This window comes from Lissotriton helveticus, chromosome 1_2, assembly GCF_964261635.1.
Source record: "Lissotriton helveticus chromosome 1_2, aLisHel1.1, whole genome shotgun sequence".
NCBI lineage: Eukaryota > Metazoa > Chordata > Amphibia > Caudata > Salamandridae > Lissotriton > Lissotriton helveticus.
Genome location: NC_136058.1, coordinates 412,997,852 through 413,020,514, shown reverse-complemented (window position 1 = coordinate 413,020,514; position 22,663 = coordinate 412,997,852). Strand labels below are relative to the sequence as shown.

General features: G+C 47.7%; 1 protein-coding gene across 2 annotated transcripts in view; it reads left to right on the top strand.

The window, feature by feature from the left end:
- The window catches only part of LOC144806895 (uncharacterized), a 100,502-nt gene that overhangs the window by 49,853 nt on the left and 27,986 nt on the right, over nt 1–22,663 (top strand). The window contains exon 3 of one of the 2 annotated variants that reach the window (XM_078673005.1): nt 16,705–16,824. The exons of the other annotated variant lie outside the window; for it this stretch is intronic. The gene's annotated coding sequence lies outside the window, so the exon portion shown is untranslated. The remainder of the gene's footprint in view (nt 1–16,704; nt 16,825–22,663) is intronic. 2 annotated transcript variants of the gene reach the window in all.

Below are 22,663 nucleotides of genomic sequence, written 5' to 3'. Positions count from 1 at the left end.
GTCGATCAGACTGAAACTGCATTGGAACAGTATACGGATTTCAATAAAGGTTTCTTTTTCTTCATAGGTCCCGTCCAGAATAGTAAATTAATACGCAGGTTAACCAGAACCCTTGAAGCAGTAGTGAATGAGACTACTTCCGCCCTAGGTAACTTAACAGAAGAGCAGTCTGCTATGAGATTTGTTGTTCTTCAGAACCGCCTTGTTCTTGACGTCATTCTGGCCGATAGGGGCGGAGCTTGTAGAGTCATCGGATCTAGTTGTTGCGTTTTCATTCCTAATAACGCACCGTCTGTGTATTCAGCAATAACTAGACTTCATAAGATAGCTCATCAGCTACACCAGAATCCAGGCACCTGGACTTGGTCCGGCTGGCTCTGGAGTGTAATATCTGCCTGGGGATGGAAAGTACTGTCATTCCTGGGAGTAGTAGTAATGATCATATTCAGTTGTTGTCTCTGTTTACAATGTGGCCCAGCGATTTGCGGCTTGTGCGCTACATCTTGTATTCCACGTCCACAATCCCATGCCCAAATGAAAAAAGACGAGCAAATGATGCTGTATGAACAGATAGATGGTCTCATGAATATTGATGTTTCCTGAAGGGAACGTAGGGAACAAGGAGGGAATGAGGAAAATTGAATTTTGCCGTGCTATGTGCCCCTACGTGTTCCCCATCATGTGATATATGTGCATGATTTCTATGCATTTTCCTCTCCATGACCGATAATAAAGACGCATTTACAGTTGCGTCCAACGTTAGTATGTCAATTATCCAGTCCTCCGTGAAAGCAACGTGAATTAGGCTTTTAGGCCTATGTTGCCAACGTCTTTACATGGTGCACGTTAAATCATTGAGATGCACCCGTTTCTAGGGCTCCACAGGGCCCGGACACGAGATCCAGGCCTCAAGCCTCCTCAAGCCTCCGAGAGAAGCAGCCCCGCCTGCATCCCTGACCCTTCCCTTACTTCCTGCCAAGCAACGCGGTGCCCGGCTCGGCCTGGCCTGCCTGCCAAGAATATGTTATGCCTACAGTTATCTGTTTAGCTCCCCGGCTTCACATTCCTAGCTAACGAACAGGATAAACATATTCGTCTACAGTCCAGTCTTTCTGTCTCCATGCAAGTGATTCCCTGAATTAGTATCCATAGAAGATTCATAGCTCACGCAATACATGAAGAAATATATGCATACACTAGCTTTAGTGACAAGTAGCCTTTGCCCTGATGACTTTTAGAATCAAGCAACATGTACTCTAAACACAAGATATCAGATACGCTATAGGTACAGGTCGTTCTGACATCCCAGACTTCAGTCTCCTCTACTAGTGCTAGAAGTCAGCGGCCCCCAGCTCTCCCCAGTTACACGTTATGACTCGTTTTGCGCGCACCAGTAGGTTAAAGGTTCCAGCTGCCCATGAAGCCCCCTCCATGTGTCCACCCACTTATGACACTTCTGTGACGTCTACATCACACACCTCCGTGCACGCCCTGTGCACGCCTTCTTTTCACGCCCATATGTTCTTATCTTTCTTTTTCACTTGTTACGCCTACTGTATTCAATGCAACTGTACTGTTCTACTATATATATTGTATGATGTTAATGAAATGTTGAGATTGTCCCTTCCTGAACCTTAGCAGGTGATGGAACCCGATGTCCATTGGCTCGAGCCACTTAATTAAAGCCCGTATGACTCAGATACCACGGACTCTGCCTCTCATTTATTGAGCTATCCTTTTCATTTAATGCATAGAAAAATAGTACCGGTAATTTATTTATTTACCACACTACAACAAAGCCCCTAAGGCACCCAGTACAACTACCCCAGGGACAGTGAGTCTACAGATGGGATCAGAGGAGTGCCCAGAGCAAATCTGGGAATACACTCAAGCTAGTCTAGTCACTTTGGGGGAAATGGAGTTTGCCAATGTAGCTGGTTGGCCACCCAACTGTAAAAAATATTTGCAATACCCCTCCATTAATGAAACTAGAGTAGAAGCCTTGAGGAATATAGGTGCAAGTATCACTATGGTGAAAGATATGCTGGTTTCCCCAGAGCAATACTTGATTGGGAAAACTTACCCAGTCACCAATGCTGACAGCATTACCACCTAACGCCCTATGGTGACGCTAGGTTGGGTGAAGGTTACTGGCCTGAAACTGGTGGTGGTCTCTCCACAGTTACCAGCTGACTGTCTGCTTGGAAATTACCTGGAAACTTCAGCCTGGGCTGAAGTTGAGCAAATAACCCATGCAGCCATGCTGGGTATCCCTAGACTGGTGTCTGCACAAACCAGCGCACATAGCAAAAAGAAGGGTGTACACATAGGTTTGGAGCCTGAAAGTATGGCCCAACCAACCAAGAGGAAGAACCAGAAGACTGGGGGACCAGCTTCTACACAGCCCATTACTCAGGACTTGGAAATCCTAGAGGGAACTGAGCCCATGGAGCTTGAGCCTTACCAGGTTGAACTCTTGGGCCCAGGGGGACCCACTAGGGAAGAATTATCTTTACTTCAAGATGTCGCAGACCTTAGGGAATTCTTGTTAGGACCAAGAGAACCACGTAAAAAATGTTCATATATGCCGGTATATTGCTGCATATAACGAATTATGGAAGATTACGCAAGCAGAGACTGCAGAACGAATACGAGAAATTGATTGTATTAATTTAGAGAAATCTCTCTCTGTAGTTGACAATGGGTTAACGACTCTGTCATCCAGGATATATTCATTGGACAGCATTGTGTCTTCTGACATAGACATCATGGAACAAGACTTGGTCATGTTGCAACATGCTCAGTCTCAACTACGTTCTATCATGCTATTTGGTTGGACGCTCCAAAATTTGCTTTCAGGCTATGTGCCTTGGCGTTTAATCAATACTACTTCACTGTTTTCAGAATTCAATCTTACTGATAAACAGATCAAACTGGCACAAAGGGGAGCAGACTGTACAGTGCTGAGCATTGAAAAACTGGAAAGATTACCATTTACAGTGGCAGAAAAAACGGCTACTGGATGGATAATACATGGATCACTCTGCCGGTTACAGTTTTCCATTTTCAGTATTGCCTAAAACACATACCAACAGGCAAATATGAAAGGTTGGGTAAAGAATACATCAAGATATCCTGGGATTTACCATACACACACAGATGTTGGAGTGGAGGACGTGAAGTGTTTCTTAGCGGTTCAAACTGTGAAAACGCACTAAGCGGTTCTCTCCTTTGCCAGGGTATTAATTTACATGGGGTCTGCGATGGTCCCTCTAACAACTTATCCTGTCACCTGCACGGTTCACCAGCTGCAGTGATTGATCCAATTTTTGGACAACTTTTAAATGGAAGTTATCTCTTGTTGAACGATCACAGCTGCTGTGGCATGTTGCCAGGTATTCCATATCTAGTAACTGTGTCATCCAGGGTCACTTGCTGTATACGGGCTCTGCTGAAAAAGCCCACCCTCAACCCAGAAGATCACTCCAGCTACCGCCCAATCTCACTACTTCCCTGGGTAAGCAAGGTACTGGAGAAGTACATAAATACCCAACTGACACAGTTTCTGGAAAGCCATGCACTCCTTGACCCATCCCAGACAGGATTCAGACCCAAACACGGTACTGAAACCGCCTTGCTGACAGTCACCGAAGAGTCCCGAAGGATACTAGACCAGGGAGGATCAGTGGCAGTGATCCTCCTTGATCTAAGCGCAGCCTTCGACACGGTCAGCCATGCCACCTTGCTGAACCGTCTGCGCAACATCGGTGTCGGAGGCGATGCTCTAAGATGGCTTGATTCATTCTTGCACAATAGATCCTTCCAGATCTTTGACGGGGACACAATATCAGCCAGAAAACCCCTGAACTGTGGAGTACCGCAGGGCTCTTCACTAAGCCCCGCGCTCTTCAATGTCTATATGCAACCACTGGCTGGACTCGTCGAACCCTCGGGTATAAAAATCGTATCATATGCTGACGATACCCAGCTAGTAGTTTCAATGACTCAGGAAGGCGCCGGTCACACCTCAGGAAGTCTGACGAACTGTCTAGAGGACATTAAAAAGTGGATGACATGCTCCTCTTTGAAACTTAATGGAGACAAAACCGAGCTCATGCTCTTAGGTCCCGCATCACCCACGTCACTTCCCTCCATGTGGCCTGGGTGTCTGGGCACCCCTCCCACTCCCAAAGAAAGTGTAAAAAGCTTAGGAGTATGGCTGGACAAAAACCTCTCCTTCTCCACCCAGGCTACAAAACTATCCGCCATCTGTTTTGGCTTACTCAGAACTCTAAGGAAAGTCCTCCCCCTCCTCCCAATGGAAGCCAAACAAGTGGCAGTTCAGGGCCTGATTCAGTCCCGGCTGGATTCAAACAACGCCCTGTATGTAGGTGCCCCTGAGACGTCCATGCGAAAGCTACAGGTGGTCCAGAACTGCGCAGCCCGCGCCCTGCTACAGATTCCAAGGACACAGTCTGCTAAACCCGCACTGAGCAGCCTACACTGGCTCCCAGTGAGACAGAGAGTGGCTTTCAAGGCACTATGTATTGCCCACCGAGCTTTCTGGAAGTCAGGTCCAGCGATCATTAACAAACTGGTCACTCAATACCACCCTAATAGACCCCTTCGGTCCACGGAGGCCTTTCTGGCCGTAGTCCCAAGAGTACGGAGAGCCAGGACCGGAGGAAGGATGTTTTCCCTAAAGGCCGCTAAAATGTGGAACTCACTCCCACTACAAATCCGGTCCAACCCTAACCTACTCTCATTCCGCAAACAATTGAAAACCTTTCTGTTTGCCAGGCCCACTTAAATCTCAGTCTCCGCCACCCTCAGCTCGGCTATCCATGCTCTAGCGCTTGGACGCCCATTTGGGCAGCAATCGCGCTCTACAAATCACAATACAATACAATACAATACAGTATGCAAGTATTGTTTCCACAAACCAAGACAGCCAAGGTGTCGCCTCTATGGCCTTCACTGAACATCTCTTCTATACAAATTGATACTCTAAGAAGAATGAAAGCCATTCTTTTATAAAAAACTGTGCAACTGACCTCTGCCAGAGAAACCTATGATCTCGAAGTCGTAAGGAGTTCTGCTGAGATAAATGCCCTTTTGAATACAAACTGCCCTATACATTTCTCAGAAATGTAAGTCGTATCTTAAACATGTCTGATACTAGCGGTATTGTACATGTATTTAAGACTGTGTTTTCCGGACTGTTACCACTTTTTCAAGCAGTCCTCGGAATCATTCCAAACTTCGTGCACTCCGTGTTTGGCGGACTACCCCTCCTTTTGGGACTCGTTGCAGTGATACTATTTTTGCTCCTTCTGCTACGATATGGCAAGCCAAATTACCAGCGACGCCCAGTTCTCCATGGAGACCACTCTCCTGCGGTGAAGTTTCGTGAGCGCATCGTCCAAATTCTGGGTTTACCTCCTCTACGAGAATTAAATACCACATGGTTTCTGTCATTCAGACCAATCTGGCAAGATTGCATCTTACCTGTTCTTCGCTGCCTGCTATGCAGTGAAGAATGCATGCTAGACATCTGTCTAACACTCCCATCAGTCATGCCAACGGATGTTGATACTTTGCTTGACCCCGTAACGGCCCATGCTCTGTGTTTTCCCCAGCGGCTACCAATTCTGATGACTGCAAAAAACACAGTTGATGGACAGAATGTAGAACAATGTCATACATTCACCCCAGTACAAGGATCTGGGCCTAAATCCATCGTTTTTTTGCACTCCACACCACCCTGGGTTAGACACTGGTTATATGCAAATCATCTCTGACCCTGTGCCTCATGGGAACAGTCCAGTCCGAACTACCAAGCCATGTCTTTCCCAGACAGGAATTAAGCATCCAAGGACCGGTTTCTGGCTATCAGCCTTCATCAGCCTGGATAGCTTGACTCCAGTGGTGTGGAGAGCCTGGGACTCACGTCTGAGCATACCCAGCCCACTCGGGGTGAAAATTGCAAAAAACACAGTTGATGGACAGAATGTAGAACAATGTCATACATTCACCCCAGTACAAGGATCTGGGCCTAAATCGATCGTTTTTTTGCACTCCACACCACCCTGGGTTAGACACTGGCTATATGCAAATCAGCTCTGACCCTGTGCCTCATGGGAACAGTCCAGTCCGAACTACCAAGCCATGTCTTTCCCAGACCGGAATCAAGCATCCAAGGACCGGTTTCTGGCTATCAGCCTTCATCAGCCTGGATAGCTTGACTCCAGTGGTGTGGAGAGCCTGGGACTCACGTCTGAGCATACCCAGCCCACTCGGGGTGAAAATTGCAAAAAACACAGTTGATGGACAGAATGTAGAGCAATGTCATACATTCACCCCAGTACAAGGATCTGGGCCTAAATCCATCGTTTTTTTTCACTCCACACCACCCTGGGTTAGACACTGGCTATATGCAAATCAGCTCTGACCCTGTGCCTCATGGGAACAGTCCAGTCCGAACTACCAAGCCATGTCTTTCCCAGACCGGAATCAAGCATCCAAGGACCGGTTTCTGGCTATCAGCCTTCATCAGCCTGGATAGCTTGACTCCAGTGGTGTGGAGAGCCTGGGACTCACGTCTGAGCATACCCAGCCCACTCGGGGTGAAAATTGCAAAAAACACAGTTGATGGACAGAATGTAGAACAATGTCATACATTCACCCCAGTACAAGGATCTGGGCCTAAATCCATCGTTTTTTTGCACTGCACACCACCCTGGGTTAGACACTGGCTATATGCAAATCAGCTCTGACCCTGTGCCTCATGGGAACAGTCCAGTCCGAACTACCAAGCCATGTCTTTCCCAGACCGGAATCAAGCATCCAAGGACCGGTTTCTGGCTATCAGCCTTCATCAGCCTGGATAGCTTGACTCCAGTGGTGTGGAGAGCCTGGGACTCACGTCTGAGCATACCCAGCCCACTCGGGGTGAAAATTGCAAAAAACACAGTTGATGGACAGAATGTAGAGCAATGTCATACATTCACCCCAGTACAAGGATCTGGGCCTAAATCCATCGTTTTTTTTCACTCCACACCACCCTGGGTTAGACACTGGCTATATGCAAATCAGCTCTGACCCTGTGCCTCATGGGAACAGTCCAGTCCGAACTACCAAGCCATGTCTTTCCCAGACCGGAATCAAGCATCCAAGGACCGGTTTCTGGCTATCAGCCTTCATCAGCCTGGATAGCTTGACTCCAGTGGTGTGGAGAGCCTGGGACTCACGTCTGAGCATACCCAGCCCACTCGGGGTGAAAATTGCAAAAAACACAGTTGATGGACAGAATGTAGAACAATGTCATACATTCACCCCAGTACAAGGATCTGGGCCTAAATCCATCGTTTTTTTGCACTGCACACCACCCTGGGTTAGACACTGGCTATATGCAAATCAGCTCTGACCCTGTGCCTCATGGGAACAGTCCAGTCCGAACTACCAAGCCATGTCTTTCCCAGACCGGAATCAAGCATCCAAGGACCGGTTTCTGGCTATCAGCCTTCATCAGCCTGGATAGCTTGACTCCAGTGGTGTGGAGAGCCTGGGACTCTCGTCTGAGCATACCCAGCCCACTCGGGGTGAAAATTGCAAAAAACACAGTTGATGGACAGAATGTAGAACAATGTCATACATTCACCCCAGTACAAGGATCTGGGCCTAAATCCATCGTTTTTTTTGCACTCCACACCACCCTGGGTTAGACACTGGCTATATGCAAATCAGCTCTGACCCTGTGCCTCATGGGAACAGTCCAGTCCGAACTACCAAGCCATGTCTTTCCCAGACCGGAATCAAGCATCCAAGGACCGGTTTCTGGCTATCAGCCTGGATAGCTTGACTCCAGTGGTGTGGAGAGCCTGGGACTCACGTCTGAGCATACCCGGCCCACTCGGGGTGAAAATTGCAAAAAACACAGTTGATGGACAGAATGTAGAACAATGTCATACATTCACCCCAGTACAAGGATCTGGGCCTAAATCCATCGTTTTTTTGCACTCCACACCACCCTGGGTTAGACACTGGCTATATGCAAATCAGCTCTGACCCTGTGCCTCATGGGAACAGTCCAGTCCAGTCCGATGCTTGATTCCGGTCTGGGAAAGACATGGCTTGGTAGTTCGGACTGGACTGTTCCCATGAGGCACAGGGTCAGAGCTGATTTGCATATAGCCAGTGTCTAACCCAGGGTGGTGTGGAGTGGTGTGGAGTGCAAAAAAAGATGGATTTAGGCCCAGATCCTTGTACTGGGGTGAATGTATGACATTGTTCTACATTCTGTCCATCAACTGTGTTTTTTGCAATTGTCACCCCGAGTGGGCTGGGTATGCTCAGACGTGAGTCCCAGGCTCTCCACACCACTGGAGTCAAGCTATCCAGGCTGAATGAAGGCTGACAGCCAGAAACCGGTCCTTGGATGCTTGATTCCGGTCTGGGAAAGACATGGCTTGGTAGTTCGGACTGGACTGTTCCCATGAGGCACAGGGTCAGAGCTGATTTGCATATAGCCAGTGTCTAACCCAGGGTGGTATGGAGTGCAAAAAAAGATGGATTTAGGCCCAGATCCTTGTACTGGGGTGAATGTATGACATTGTTCTACATTCTGTCCATCAACTGTGTTTTTTGCACCAATTCTGATGATGGCATTCATTGAGATCTCACAGACGCAAAATGCTGATGATGAGGTACGAGAGGAAACAACATGCGCGCAGGTAACAACTGATTCGAACATTGCTGATGCGACCAATGCTGAAGGCGATGCTTCACAACTATGTGCAGTTAATCTTCTAAACGAGGTAATCCAACTTTCGCCTGCAATGATAGATGACTTTTTGTCTACAGGCATAGAAGATTTCATGTTTTCTCCCACCCTAACACTGACTTTTGATTTTGGCACACAGTGTTCTGAAAGACTTTGAATTTGACTTTCATTTTTCAAAACAAGAAACTAACTTTCTCCAAATTTGTATTTTTCACTTTTTGGCACAAGTAATCAAGTAATCAGCTTATAGTAGAACTATTCATAGACAACAATAATTCTTTGAATACTTTCAGAGACAATATATGACCTTGTCCACAAACAAACAGTTTTATGTAATCTGGCATGAAATGGTTTTGGCCCTTTTCTTCTGTATTTACGAGCCATTTCATAAATGTATATTTTCATGATTCATTCATTTAGCATTCAAATGTATGGGTACAGCACCAATGCATTTTTATGCTTACAACCAGTTCTAATGCATTTTTTCAATGTATTTTGGACATGTTTTTAGCACTTCATGTATAGATATATTTTATATATGTGACCATGTTTAGAATTTAGTAACGTCGTACATGCAAAAGTGGAGTGGGTGTTGTGTATCGATTTAGATTCCGTATGAATTTCCCGATTCATGCCCTTATATAGGTAAATTTATATTGCCCTTATATAGGCATAGAAATCCAGTCCTTATTTAGGCATAGTCCATGCTACCCAAATACAGGCATGGCTACTTATATCCGTTCATCTACGTCACAACGAGTTCCTGGAAAACCAGACTCTTAAGCCTTTTAGGACTTCCCCTTGCTTGGATATTGATTTCTCCAAGAACTCATTTATTATGCATGAACATCTATTCCTTAGGGTTTCATTCATGACGTTCATATGCCCGACTTCTACGTCAAAACTGGCATTCCTAAACACCTTCAAGGTATACATATACCTTCACTTGCTATGGCAAGGCACGGTTTGGTGCGGTTCGGCTACCTACCTGCACGACGCGGCTCGCAACAGCATGTCCCGAAGGAAGTCATCTCCCCAACAGACGCACTGACCAGACGCTGTCATCCTCCTCGCCGAGAATCCAGCTCCAGTGTTTCTGATTCCCCTTGCGGGTTGTTAGAGAATCGAGTCCCGGGAAAGAGATACCAACCTCTCTCATTCTAAGGAATGGAGCTGATTAGAACCTAGAGAAACCTTGGGCAATTCTTGGCAAAACTAAACTAAACTATAGCTAAAACAGCACCTACTTCTTCCCTCGTACTAGACTTAGGTTAGGTACACTGGAGTAGGATTATTTTTGAAGCATCAGTTGAGTATTTTAGCCTAAGTTATTTATGTATGTATTTTTATATATGTCATAGCAACAGACCATGCTATTACAGTATTATTTTATATTACCGTTTACGTGTGCGCATTATACTTCACATTCTGTCTTACGATTGTAGCAGATTGTAGCAGTTTATATCTCTTGCATGAGAAAGAAGAACGTTCAATACACCCTTTTTATTGAAACGCCCGTCTCTCTATTTCTGTGCAACTCTGTAGAAATGAAGCTTGCACGATTGACTGAATGAAACGGTTATCTATTGTTTCTACGACTCTGAAGATATTGTTCCGGCTCTAATGGAAACAAAGTTGTCATATTTATGCGGTTGTCAGGAACTAATCCCTTCTTGTTCATTCGAGAAAGTTTCTAGTGTCCTCTGAGTTAGCAAGCACACACTAGTAATTAAGTTTAATGTACTCGATAAAGACATACTGGCCTCAGTCCTATGTCAAAACTATAGTGTATATTATTCCAATGCGCAGAGCCTATTAGGTATACAAGAACTACACTACAAAGACTGCTGTGTGCAGACCCGATAGCTGGCAGCACCCTGGAGTATGTATGTTTAAATCAGATTATGTTGGAAGTAACCTGCAATACAGTGGCAGGCAGCACCCTGCCAACAAGTAGGATTTCTCATAGTATTTCATTTCTTGGCACATTAATGGTGATAGTCTTTTAACTGGCAGAAGAACAACACTGACCATACATTTCCTGGCACCATCTTTAAAATAACGTACACATTACGGAGAAGTGTGGCTCAATGGTTAGAGCGGCAGACCCTGATGCAGAGGTCTGGCCCTAGACCAGGGTTCAATTCCCGCCTCGGCGGGTCTTGGGCTCAATTTCCCCGGACCTGATAATTCTCGCCTCGGTGCCTATTCTAATCATGGGTCCCACTCTGCAACTCTGGGCAATAGCTTGCTTAATCTCCACAACGGCCCCAACAGCGCTGGGATGCCTGGCTTCACCTTGGGGGTGCCCAGGAGTGGACATTTCACAGGGAAAAGCCAGGAAGGGTTCCACAGCGGTATGAGTACAGCGCCAGGACGCCCCGTTGCTGGGGCAGCAGTGCGCTTTACAAGTACAAATTCATTCATTCATTCATTCATTCATTCATTCATTCATTCATTAGGAAATGCAGCGATACCAAAGGGGATGATGGACGGAGTGCTTGGGCAAATCAAACACTCACCCCCAGTCAACTTATCTGGGTTTAATCCATCAGCATTCATTAGCTCACTCCACCATCCCAGTTCAGACATGGCCATATGCAAAATAGGCTAACCCTGTGCCTCATGGGAGCAGTCCAGCCCGAACTGCCAAGCCATGTCTTCCCTGGACCGGAAACAAGCATCCTAGGACCGGTTTCGGATTCATAATCCTCATCAGCCAGGCTATCTTGAATCCAGTTGCAGAGTGAGCAAGGGACTCACGTCTGGGCAAACCCTGCCAACTCAGGGCGTACAAAGCGATACCAAAGGGGATGATGGACGGAGTGCTTGAGCAAATCAAACACTCACCCCCCAGTCAACTGATCTGGGTTTAGTCCATCAGCATTCTTTAGCTCACTCCACCACCCAAGTTCAGACACGGCCATATGCAAATCAGTCTGACCCTGTGCCTCAAGGGAACAGTCCAGCTCGAACTGCCAAGCCATGTCTTCCCTGGACTGGAAACAAGCATCCAGGGACCGGTTTCGGATTTATAATCCTCATCAGCCAGGCTATCTTGAATCCAGTTGCAGAGTGAGCAAGGGACTCACGTCTGGGCATACCCTGCCAACTCAGGGCGAACAAAGCGATACCAAAGGGGTACACATTAGGAATGGCATTTCGTTCTGCTGGAATAATAAAAAAGTAATCTTGTACTCTGCTATGATGTTACATAGATTGTTGGCTGCAATGCATTCCATGTTTCATTCAAACATGCTTTCTACAGGGCACATACATGATTTGCTGCTGTAGAGAAATAATGCTCCTGTGTACTGTGGCAGTCTCAGAAATATTGAAAAACTTCATGATTTCTCTTTCAGCATTTCCTAGTAAAACCTTTCAATTTTTCACTCAATCATTTGGCAGAAACATAACTTAGTACCATTAAAATAGTTGTCATGGGGAACATTCATGTGGGGTTAGGACTGGCTCGATCAGAGTGCTTGCTGACTTGGAGGAGTATGGAGTTGACCACCTTGCCTGGTCCGGTGTGGAACCAAGCCAGCGATGCTTTGCTGCAGGCTCATTTGCCCTGATAGCTGGTCAACAGTTTGAGGAGGAGGAGGTGAAGAGCTGGCTAAGTGTGCCATGACGATTCAAAAAGGGGGTGGTGATGGACAGAGTATCTGAATTAAGCAGAACACTCCTACCCAGTCAAAAGATCAGGGCTTGATCCATCACCGTTTTTTAGCTCACTGCACCATCCCAGTTCAGAACCTGGCTACATGCAAATTAGTCTGTCTCTGGCCCAGTGCATCATGGGAACAGGGCAGACCAAACTACCAAGCCAATTCTTTACTGGAAAGGAAACAAGCTTCCGGGGACCGGTTTCTGGCATTACAGCCGTCTTCGGCCCGGCTTGCTTGAATCCTGATGGTGCAGTGAGCAAGGGACTCACATCTGAGCATACCCTTCCACACTTGTGGTGGCCAAAACGATTCAAAAAGGGGGGTGGTGATGGACAGAGTATCTGAATTAAGCAGAACACTCCTACCCAGTCAAAAGATCAGGGCTTGATCCATCACCGTTTTTTAGCTCACTGCACCATCCCAGTTCAGAACCTGGCTACATGCAAATTAGTCTGTCGCTGGCCCAGTGCATCATGGGAACAGGGCAGACCAAACTACCAAGCCAATTCTTTACTGGAAAGGAAACAAGCTTCCGGGGACCGGTTTCTGGCATTACAGCCGTCTTTGGCCCGGCTTGCTTGAATCCTGATGGTGCAGTGAGCAAGGGACTCAAATCTGAGCATACCCTTCCACACTTGTGGTGGCCAAAACGATTCAAAAAGGGGGGTGGTGATGGACAGAGTATCTGAATTAAGCAGAACACTCCTACCCAGTCAAAAGATCAGGGCTTGATCCATCACCGTTTTTTAGCTCACTGCACCATCCCAGTTCAGAACCTGGCTACATGCAAATTAGTCTGTCCCTGGCCCAGTGCATCATGGGAACAGGGCAGACCAAACTACCAAGCCAATTCTTTACTGGAAAGGGAACAAGCTTCCGGGGACCGGTTTCTGGCATTACAGCCGTCTTCGGCCCGGCTTGCTTGAATCCTGATGGTGCAGTGAGCAAGGGACTCACATCTGAGCATACCCTTCCACACCTGTGGTGGCCAAAACGATTCAAAAAGGGGGGTGGTGATGGACAGAGTATCTAAATTAAGCAGAACACTCCTACCCAGTCAAAAGATCAGGGCTTGATCCATCACGTTTTTTAGCTCACTGCACCATCTCAGTTCAGAACCTGGCTACATGCAAATTAGTCTGTCCCTGGCCCAGTGCATCATGGGAACAGGGCAGACCGAACTACCAAGCCAATTCTTTACTGGAAAGGAAACAAGCTCCCGGGGACCGGTTTCTGGCATTACAGCCGTCTTCGGCCCGGCTTGCTTGAATCCTGATGGTGCAGTGAGCAAGGGACTCACATCTGAGCATACCCTTCCACACTTGTGGTGGCCAAAACGATTCAAAAAGGGGGGTGGTGATGGACAGAGTATCTCAATTAAGCAGAACACTCCTACCCAGTCAAAAGATCAAGGCTTGATCCATCACCGTTTTTTAGCTCACTGCACCATCCCAGTTCAGAACCTGGCTACATGCAAATTAGTATGGCCCTGGCCCAGTGCATCATGGGAACAGGGCAGACCAAACTACCAAGCCAATTCTTTACTGGAAAGGGAAAAAGCTTCCGGGGACCGGTTTCTGGCATTACAGCCGTCTTCGGCCCGGCTTGCTTGAATCCTGATGGTGCAGTGAGCAAGGGACTCACATCTGAGCATACCCTTCCACACTTGTGGTGGCCAAAACGATTCAAAAAGGGGGGTGGTGATGGACAGAGTATCTGAATTAAGCAGAACACTCCTACCCAGTCAAAAGATCAGGGCTTGATCCATCACCGTTTTTTAGCTTACTGCACCATCCCAGTTCAGAACCTGGCTACATGCAAATTAGTCTGTCCCTGGCCCAGTGCATCATGGGAACAGGGCAGACCAAACTACCAAGCCAATTCTTTACTGGAAAGGAAACAAGCTTCCGGGGACCGGTTTCTGGCATTACAGCCGTCTTCGGCCCGGCTTGCTTGAATCCTGATGGTGCAGTGAGCAAGGGACTCACATCTGAGCATACCCTTCCCCACTTGTGGTGCCCAAAACGATTCAAAAAGGGGGGTGGTGATGGACAGAGTATCTGAATTAAGAAGAAACACTCCTACCCAGTCAAAAGATCAGGGCTTGATCCATCACCGTTTTTTAGCTCACTGCACCATCCCAGTTCAGAACCTGGCTACATGCAAATTAGTCTGTCCCTGGCCCAGTGCATCATGGGAACAGGGCAGACCAAACTACCAAGCCAATTCTTTACTGGAAAGGAAACAAGCTTCCGGGGACTGGTTTCTGGCATTACAGCCGTCTTCGGCCCGGCTTGCTTGAATCCTGATGGTGCAGTGAGCAAGGGCCTCACATCTGAGCATACCCTTCCACACTTGTGGTGGCCAAAATGATTCAAAAAGGGGGGTGGCGATGGACAGAGTATTTGAATTAAGCAGAACACTCCTACCCAGTCAAAAGATCAGGGCTTGATCCATCACCGTTTTTTAGCTCACTGCACCATCCCAGTTCAGAACCTGGCTACATGCAAATTAGTCTGTCCCTGATCTGTTGACTGGGTAGGAGTGTTCTGATTAACTCAGATACTCTGTCCATCACCACCCCCTTTTGAAATTATTTTGGCCACCACGAGTGTGGAAGGGTATGCTCAGATGTTAGTCCCTTGCTCATTGCACCATCAGGATTCAAGCAAGCCAGGCCGAAGACGGCTGTAATGCCAGAAACCGGTCCCCGGAAGCTTGTTTCCTTTCCAGTGAAGAATTGGCTTGGTAGTTTGGTCTGCCCTGTTCCCATGATGCACTGGGCCAGGGACAGACTAATTTGCATATAGCCAGGTTCTGAACTGGGATGGTGCAGTGAGCTAAAAAACGGTGATGGATCAAGCCCTGATCTGTTGACTGGGTAGGAGTGTTCTGATTAACTCAGATACTCTGTCCATCACCACCCACTTTTGAAAATATTTTGGCCACCACGAGTGTGGAAGGGTATGCTCAGACATGAGTCCCTTGCTCATTGCACCATCAGGATTCAAGCAAGCCGGGCCGAAGACGGCTGTAATGCCAGAAACCGGTCCCCGGATGCTTGTTTCCTTTCCAGTGAAGAATTGGCTTGGTAGTTTGGTCTGCGCTGTTCCCATGATGCACTGGGCCAGGGACAGACTAATTTGCATATAGCCAGGTTCTGAACTGGGATGGTGCAGTGAGCTAAAAAACGGTGATGGATCAAGCCCTGATCTGTTGACTGGGTAGGAGTGTTCTGATTAACTCATATACTCTGTCCATCGCCACCCCCTTTTGAAATTATTTTGTCCACCACGAGTGTGGAAGGGTATGCTCAGACATGAGTCCCTTGCTCATTGCACCATCAGGATTCAAGCAAGCCGGGCCGAAGACGGCTGTAATGCCAGAAACCGGTCCCCGGAAGCTTGTTTCCTTTCCAGTGAAGAATTGGCTTGGTAGTTTGGTCTGCCCTGTTCCCATGATGCACTGGGCCAGGGACAGACTAATTTGCATATAGCCAGGTTCTGAACTGGGATGGTGCAGTGAGCTAAAAAACGGTGATGGATCAAGCCCTGATCTGTTGACTGGGTAGGAGTGTTCTGATTAACTCAGATACTCTGTCCATCACCTCCCCCTTTTGAAATTAAGTGTGCCATGAGGCTGGCAGTTCAGTACATCCCTGAGAAGTGAGCTTTGAGTCAATGTAGTTTCCTCTTATACCACGTGCAATTCACCCTCTCCAAAGCCTCACGAATTCCTGGGTGTGAAGGGCGGCTGATTCTGATTGGGTGCTTGATAGTTTACCAGAAACTCATGTTCTTGATTGTTCATGTTTGTCAGTAGTTAATCAAACACGCCCAGGGGTTTTATCTCTTCAGTGACCCAAGCTGCAATAAAAGTTTCTTTGACATTGCAAAAAAAAATGAATGGCCGACGAGCCTCTGTAGGTCAAAGATTGGAAGGGCTGGGGAACTGTCATTCATCTCACTGCTAAGCAGAGCAGTGTCATGCTTCATCCTCCATCAGGCCTCTGATTTTGACCAACATCGCTTAGAACACTGAGACTTTAGAGCCCATCCTTTAATGAGAAAAACAAAACTACAAGTCCCATAAGCAATAGTGGTGGAAGGTGTCACGCATGACCTGGGACAACATCCGAAACATCACAGCCAGTTCCATTTTTTAAGTACTTGACACAATATTGAATTTATAACCTTTGTTTTTTATGGTCATTAGTTACCAGAATACTAAAAACATGTATTATATTTTCAGGGTCAATTAAGTAATGGTCACCAACTTGGAAGCTCAGTTAATTCTTCAGTATTTGTCATTGATCTCCATGTGTGACTGGTTTAGGTCTGCCCCCTGCATCGTTCCCGATAACTCACACAGGTAAGGGCCTTGTAGCAGCAACATGATAACCCGATACTCGTCTGTAAGAAGTGCGCTCTGAGGCAGGTATCCAATCATTTTTGTGAAACAAGCAAGCGCCAATATCTGCTATGTACATTTTTTAAAATAAAACACAATCAAATCACAGTATACTTTTCCGGAGGTTCAGTCCCAGAGACATTCTCTGTAACTGAATGCAGTCACCCTAGGAAGCATGTGCTTTTAAGACAACTTGTGTTCACTCACCTGAAGGTGACATGCTTCATCATTGGGCTATACTCCTCACCAAGCCGGCGCTACAATGCCTGGCGGGCAGATCTTTTATTAAGTACGCCGGATGAGCATAGTAGGACAGAGGATGTTGTGTCATAAGATGTGAGATTGGTGAAAGTCTGAATATAAGATCAATTATCGACCAGTTGCCGCAATATAGTTCAAGTGATCTTCCTGGTCCATGTTGAGATTAAAAACAGTGGCAGAGAAATTGAGCAACTAATGGCCCCTATCACTGTGTGAAAGTATCGATCACCTATGGACCTGCTGGTAAGCTGGGGTCTATACTTCAGGTCAACTTTTTTCATGCCTTGTGTAGTCATGGAGCAATCTGTTGGCATTTCATCAGGACCAAATATGGGAAAACGGGTAAATGTGACCTAATCTTCACAGCGTGAGGAGCTTTGTAACTCAAAGCCCTGCACCGTGCATAGGTGATAAGGTGCCTATTACCATCTTACTACCACAGGTGAGCGCTGTCTAGCAGAGTGCACTAGATACGGTAACCCTCCTAAAAAACAGGACAAACTCAATTGTCCGATAGAGAGGACGCCGCATCAGAGGGCAACTGGTTTGAAAAGCACATGCTTCCTAGCGTGCCTGCGTTCAGTAAGAGATAATGTCTCTGGGACTGAACCTCCAGAGCAGTATACTGTGAGTTGATTTATATGAAGAATGTGTATACTGGACTGTCATTTTCCTCGTCATCTCTTATGATATGTAAAATAAAACAAATCTATCATACATTTAATGCAAAAATAGCAAAAGGCCAAGCAAACTAACAAGTGACAATTGTCTTTACAATGGACGAGAGCATCCACCCTGAAGCAAGTTGGAGTATATAATGCTAATGCGTTTCCCTGTTCTCCGCGTTTCAGACAGATCAACAAACTCTCCATTTTTGATAGAAAACCTTGTGGGCAACCGTCGAGCCTTGCCGCGTAGGGCCAGCCACCTGCTAATGGAATGTACTCCATTCCATTTCTGTCCTGGGTGCCACGCCAAGTATCCAAGAAGTAGAGTTATTCCGTTCCTCTAATGGCAGAGTCAAAGATTCAACAAAAGACCGGGTCCAGTTGTGCCCACGTGGGGTCTACAATTGGGACTCCATTTGTTGGATTGTAATGCCCTCACACACCCTCTCAGGTGTCATGCTTCATTATCTGGGCTGCTCCTCGTTGGGTTGGCGGTGCAATACTCAAAAGGCTCCCTAAAAAGGGGCACTTTATCGGAGATATTTTCTCCAACAGCCTTATGGTGAAGTGCTGGTGTGGGGACAGAATTGTGTAGATGTACAGTGGTGAGTTAAAATAGGATTGGTAGTACCTACCAAAAAGTAGTTTATTCTGGGGGTCTCCTACCCTAATTAAAAACAGTGAACAAGGCACTCATCCGAGTATAATGTCTTGTATCGGAGTGTCCTTTGTTAGAAGATGTGGGTCAACATGTTTATCGCGTAACGTGAATGTACTAGTGATTCTTCAGGACCGAAAAAAAAGAAAAACTATCTACACCTAAAATCTACTGCTAATAGAGTTATTCATTGAAGAAACAGTGTCTACTGACAAATGTACCTGTTGTAACCTGGATCTACCTGTAGAAGGACAAAAAGATATAAAGATATCATTCAGGCATATATGGTATACAACAGTTGTAGACACGGCCTTCGTGGTGACTCTGATCTCTATTCTTTACTCATGTGTCGTAAACGCAAATGCGTTGGATGACAATAAAAATGCATAAAAACAGGTGGTGAAGCCCCACAGTGAGCTATCGTGACTAGTTGCCCCTTTGGAAATCCAGTGATACAGCAGAAATGCAAGGTCTGGACTCACCCAATTCAGTTAAGTACCCAGGTATCAACAGTACCCGGCGGACCACGCATAAGGCTTTGCTCCTATGTGTGTAGGACTGAGCCAGAAGGGATAAAGTGGTTAAAAATGCTGATTCTTGAAAAATATAAAGAAAAGATTAAATCAAGTGGCGCCAAAATCAACATAATACAGCACACCACGCAACAGATCCACTCTCTGTATGTAGCCATAGTCAAGGTGCATGATGGATCGCGTACAACCAAGCTTAGAGCGCACCCTGTGGCGTGTCTGGCATGGAGAGTATGTGGAATAGGAGGAAGACTGCGACGCTTGTAAGTCGTTTTGGTCCAAGAGGACTCTACCCAATCATCAGGCTCGATGACGAGAGAGGCAGCACTGAAGCATTCAACACACTCTGGATATCTTCGGGGAAGAATCTGACCAAGAAGAGATAGAAGCGTCCGCCGCAGACGAAGAGGCCCTCTCCATTCCAGAGTCCGATTCGGAGCTCGAAATCTATCTGGAGTCCCAAGATGTGACATGGTGCCGTGAGTGCCGAAGACCCCTTGCTCCCTAAATCCTCTTCTAAAAGTCATAAGACTACGGTACCACCTCTACCTTCTAGCCACGGTCGGCACCTAAACAATGTTTGCAATGCCGCGTTCCTCGGCTCGGCACCAAAACAAACCGCCAAGTCTTCCGGCCCCGGATCGAGTCGTATGAAATTACCTTCAAATCCGAAATCATCAGGCTCCAAGGACCAATCTGGTTCGGAGCCAAAACCTTCCTCTTCGAAACACAATCTCGCTTCTGAGCAGAAACATTCTAAAGACTAGCCGAAATCCGAGGGCAATGTTTTCGAGCTTCCAGAACCAATTTTAGACGTTCTTAAGTCCAAATTGAATCCCAAACAAAAGAATATTGAAATTAATCCTGATACTGGCCACATTGTGGCTAAAAATCCAGCAAAACACAAGCATCCTGGAGAGGACACTTCTGATAAGATTCCCTTAAAGAAGAAGGACATGGCTACTAGCCATGTTTATCCTGCCCACAACCCTCCCCACCTCCACCTTCTTCTCCACAGTTAATAATTGAAGAGCCCTTACACATAACACCTCAGGGATCTCCACATCCAGATCCAGATGTGGACAAGGTGGTGATGATACTCATTTGCCTGCAGACCCGTGGAATGATTACACCATTGACCTCCAGTAGACAATGAGCCAGACCTTTACCCAGCAACGCCATCACCACCAGATGATAATATGGCTTATGATCAGCTCATTGCCAGAGCAGCGGAGTATCATGGTGGTACCATTACATAAAGAGACATTAGAGGAGGACTTTCTATTTGAAACACTTGAGTCTACGCACAGGTGAAGTCAAACACTCCCTATGCTTGAAGGCATGATGAGGCATGCAGATGATATCTTTAAAGACCCTGTCAGAGCATGTATTATAACTCCAAGGTTAGATAAAAAATATCAACCATCACCATCAGATCCTGTGTTTATTAAGGGACAATTACCTCTTGACTCTCTAGTAGTGTCCAACGCTCGCAAAAGAGCTAACCTGCAAACCTGTGGGGATGCACCTCCCCAGATAAAGAATCCAAACTTACAGATGCCTCGGGGAAACGAGTAGCTGTTCAAGCTGCTACCCATTGACGCATCGCAAACACACAGGACCTACTAGCTAGGTACGACAGGGCACACTGGGATGAGATGGAGCAACTGCTCCAATATCTCCCAGACGAACACAAAACTAAGGCACAGCAGTTAGTTGAAGAGGGGAGACTCATTTCGAAGTCCTCAATGAGACACAGCACAGCACAGCAGACACTGCAGGAAGCAATTATAAGCATTTCCTCTTGTAAATATCAACAGTTTAGTAACCAAAGTCAGATCATCAAAATAGTACTGGAATGAATCACTAGGAATCAGGATTCAACCCCATCAGGAACTGTAGAAGCCCGCCCCTGCAAGAAATTCAGTACAGGGAAAAAGATCACCACTTCATCAGCAGGCTTGAAAACATATAAGTAAGCATGAGCAATACAGGCAGCATAAGACGGCCACCATGCACCAACAGTCAAAGACCTGAACGGTCTTATCACCAAGGGGCAGGAAATAGTTAATTCAATAGAGCCTGCTCTCCAGGCATATACAGTTACTTGGCCCCAGCACACCTCCTGTGTGAATCATGCCTCAGCACTGCTTGGGGCTCAATGGGGCCAACAGGGCCCAGTCACGGCGTTCCCCGGGGGGAGGGGTGAACTCGGGCCTCAACCCGGCCTTCCGCCCTCCTCCCCTGGGGGTTACCTTTGGTCTTCGGCCATCCGGGGCCCTTGCGGTCGTCTGGTGGGGGCGGTCGCGTGGCTTCCCGCTGTCTCAGCGCGGTGCAAGGCGCTGTCTCAGTGCACCGCCGCCGGGGACAAGGAAACTCACTACGGGGCAAAGCGGAGGGGCGCCTTCGGCTCCTGATCCCTTCCGTGAGGAGTCGCAACCTGCTCCGGGTGCCGGGCCTTCCTCACGAGGCTCGGCGGGGACAACCAATGGCTGGGAGGCTTGGGCGGGGGCGCGGCCGATGACGCGGCGCCGCTCCCGCTCACGTGACAGGGGCACAGGCAGGCTTCAGGCCCAGTGCGACCTGGCAAACTTGATGCGGCAGCCCTCCTGGCATCGGGGGCCGCCGAGGGGGGGTTCAATGACGCGACACTCCACCGGGGCGCCGGGGGAGTAGAAGGAGGGTGATTTCCGGCCCAGCGCAGCCTTTCAAGGATTCCGGCGGCCCTCTCCTGGCATACGGGGGCCGCCGAGGGGGGAACACGCGACCTCTGAGGAGATTCCTCGGCGCCTCAGGAGGGCACAGACGGCTCCGGGCCGTGGAGGTGAGTCAACCTGCGCTGTTGACTTAATTCCCAGAGCGCTACGGGGGCAAAACACGCGGCCAATGTAGCGCGTGGGTCAGAACAGCGCCGGGAAGCGCTTGAGGCACTTGATGTGGGGGCGCTCCCAGTGGCACGGCAGGGCTCAGGGCAATAGCGCTATACAGTACAGGCAGTTCCAGATACAGCGCTGGACAGGGGGGCAGGAGATAACGCTTTTCTCACAGTTCAGCAGGGACTGCAGGCAGAATGGACAGCAGAGCAGTTCAGACAGGGGGAGACAGGCGGGGCTGGTGGGCCCGCTGCAGGCAGGGGGGCGCTGGGCAGCACAGTCCAGTACCTGGTCGATCCCCCAGCAGTCTCTGGTCAAGGGAAAGTAGTCTTCTTGGCGCTTGGATGGTTCTGCGCCCTTAGATGTTGGTTTCTTGAAGAGGGAAGGGGGTTTGAGTTGGAGGCTGGATGAGTTTTCCTCAGTCACTGCAGATGGACCCTGGAGTTCCCTACCGCTGGGCCAGATCAGGGGGCTAGTCTAGGACACCTCACTCAGCTTAAGAGGCAGCACCTAAATCCTGTCACTCCCAGTGGCATAAGTTCCTAACTAGGCCCTCCCGCCTAAAACTCCTGCGTGGGTTCCCCAGGTCAGTGATGCCCCAACTGACTAGAAAAAGTTCCCTCCCTTGCTTAAGTATGCCCAGGTCAGGTGACCACTCTCTAAGGCGGCAAAAATCAGCTCCGCCTTACACCTGGAAGGTTCCAGGAGCTTCCCCACTCTACCTATGGACAGGGGATGGGTGGCTGGCATTGCAACATTGTATGGGGATCCAGCCAGCTCCTGGCAGCTAGGGTGCTACACTAAAAGACC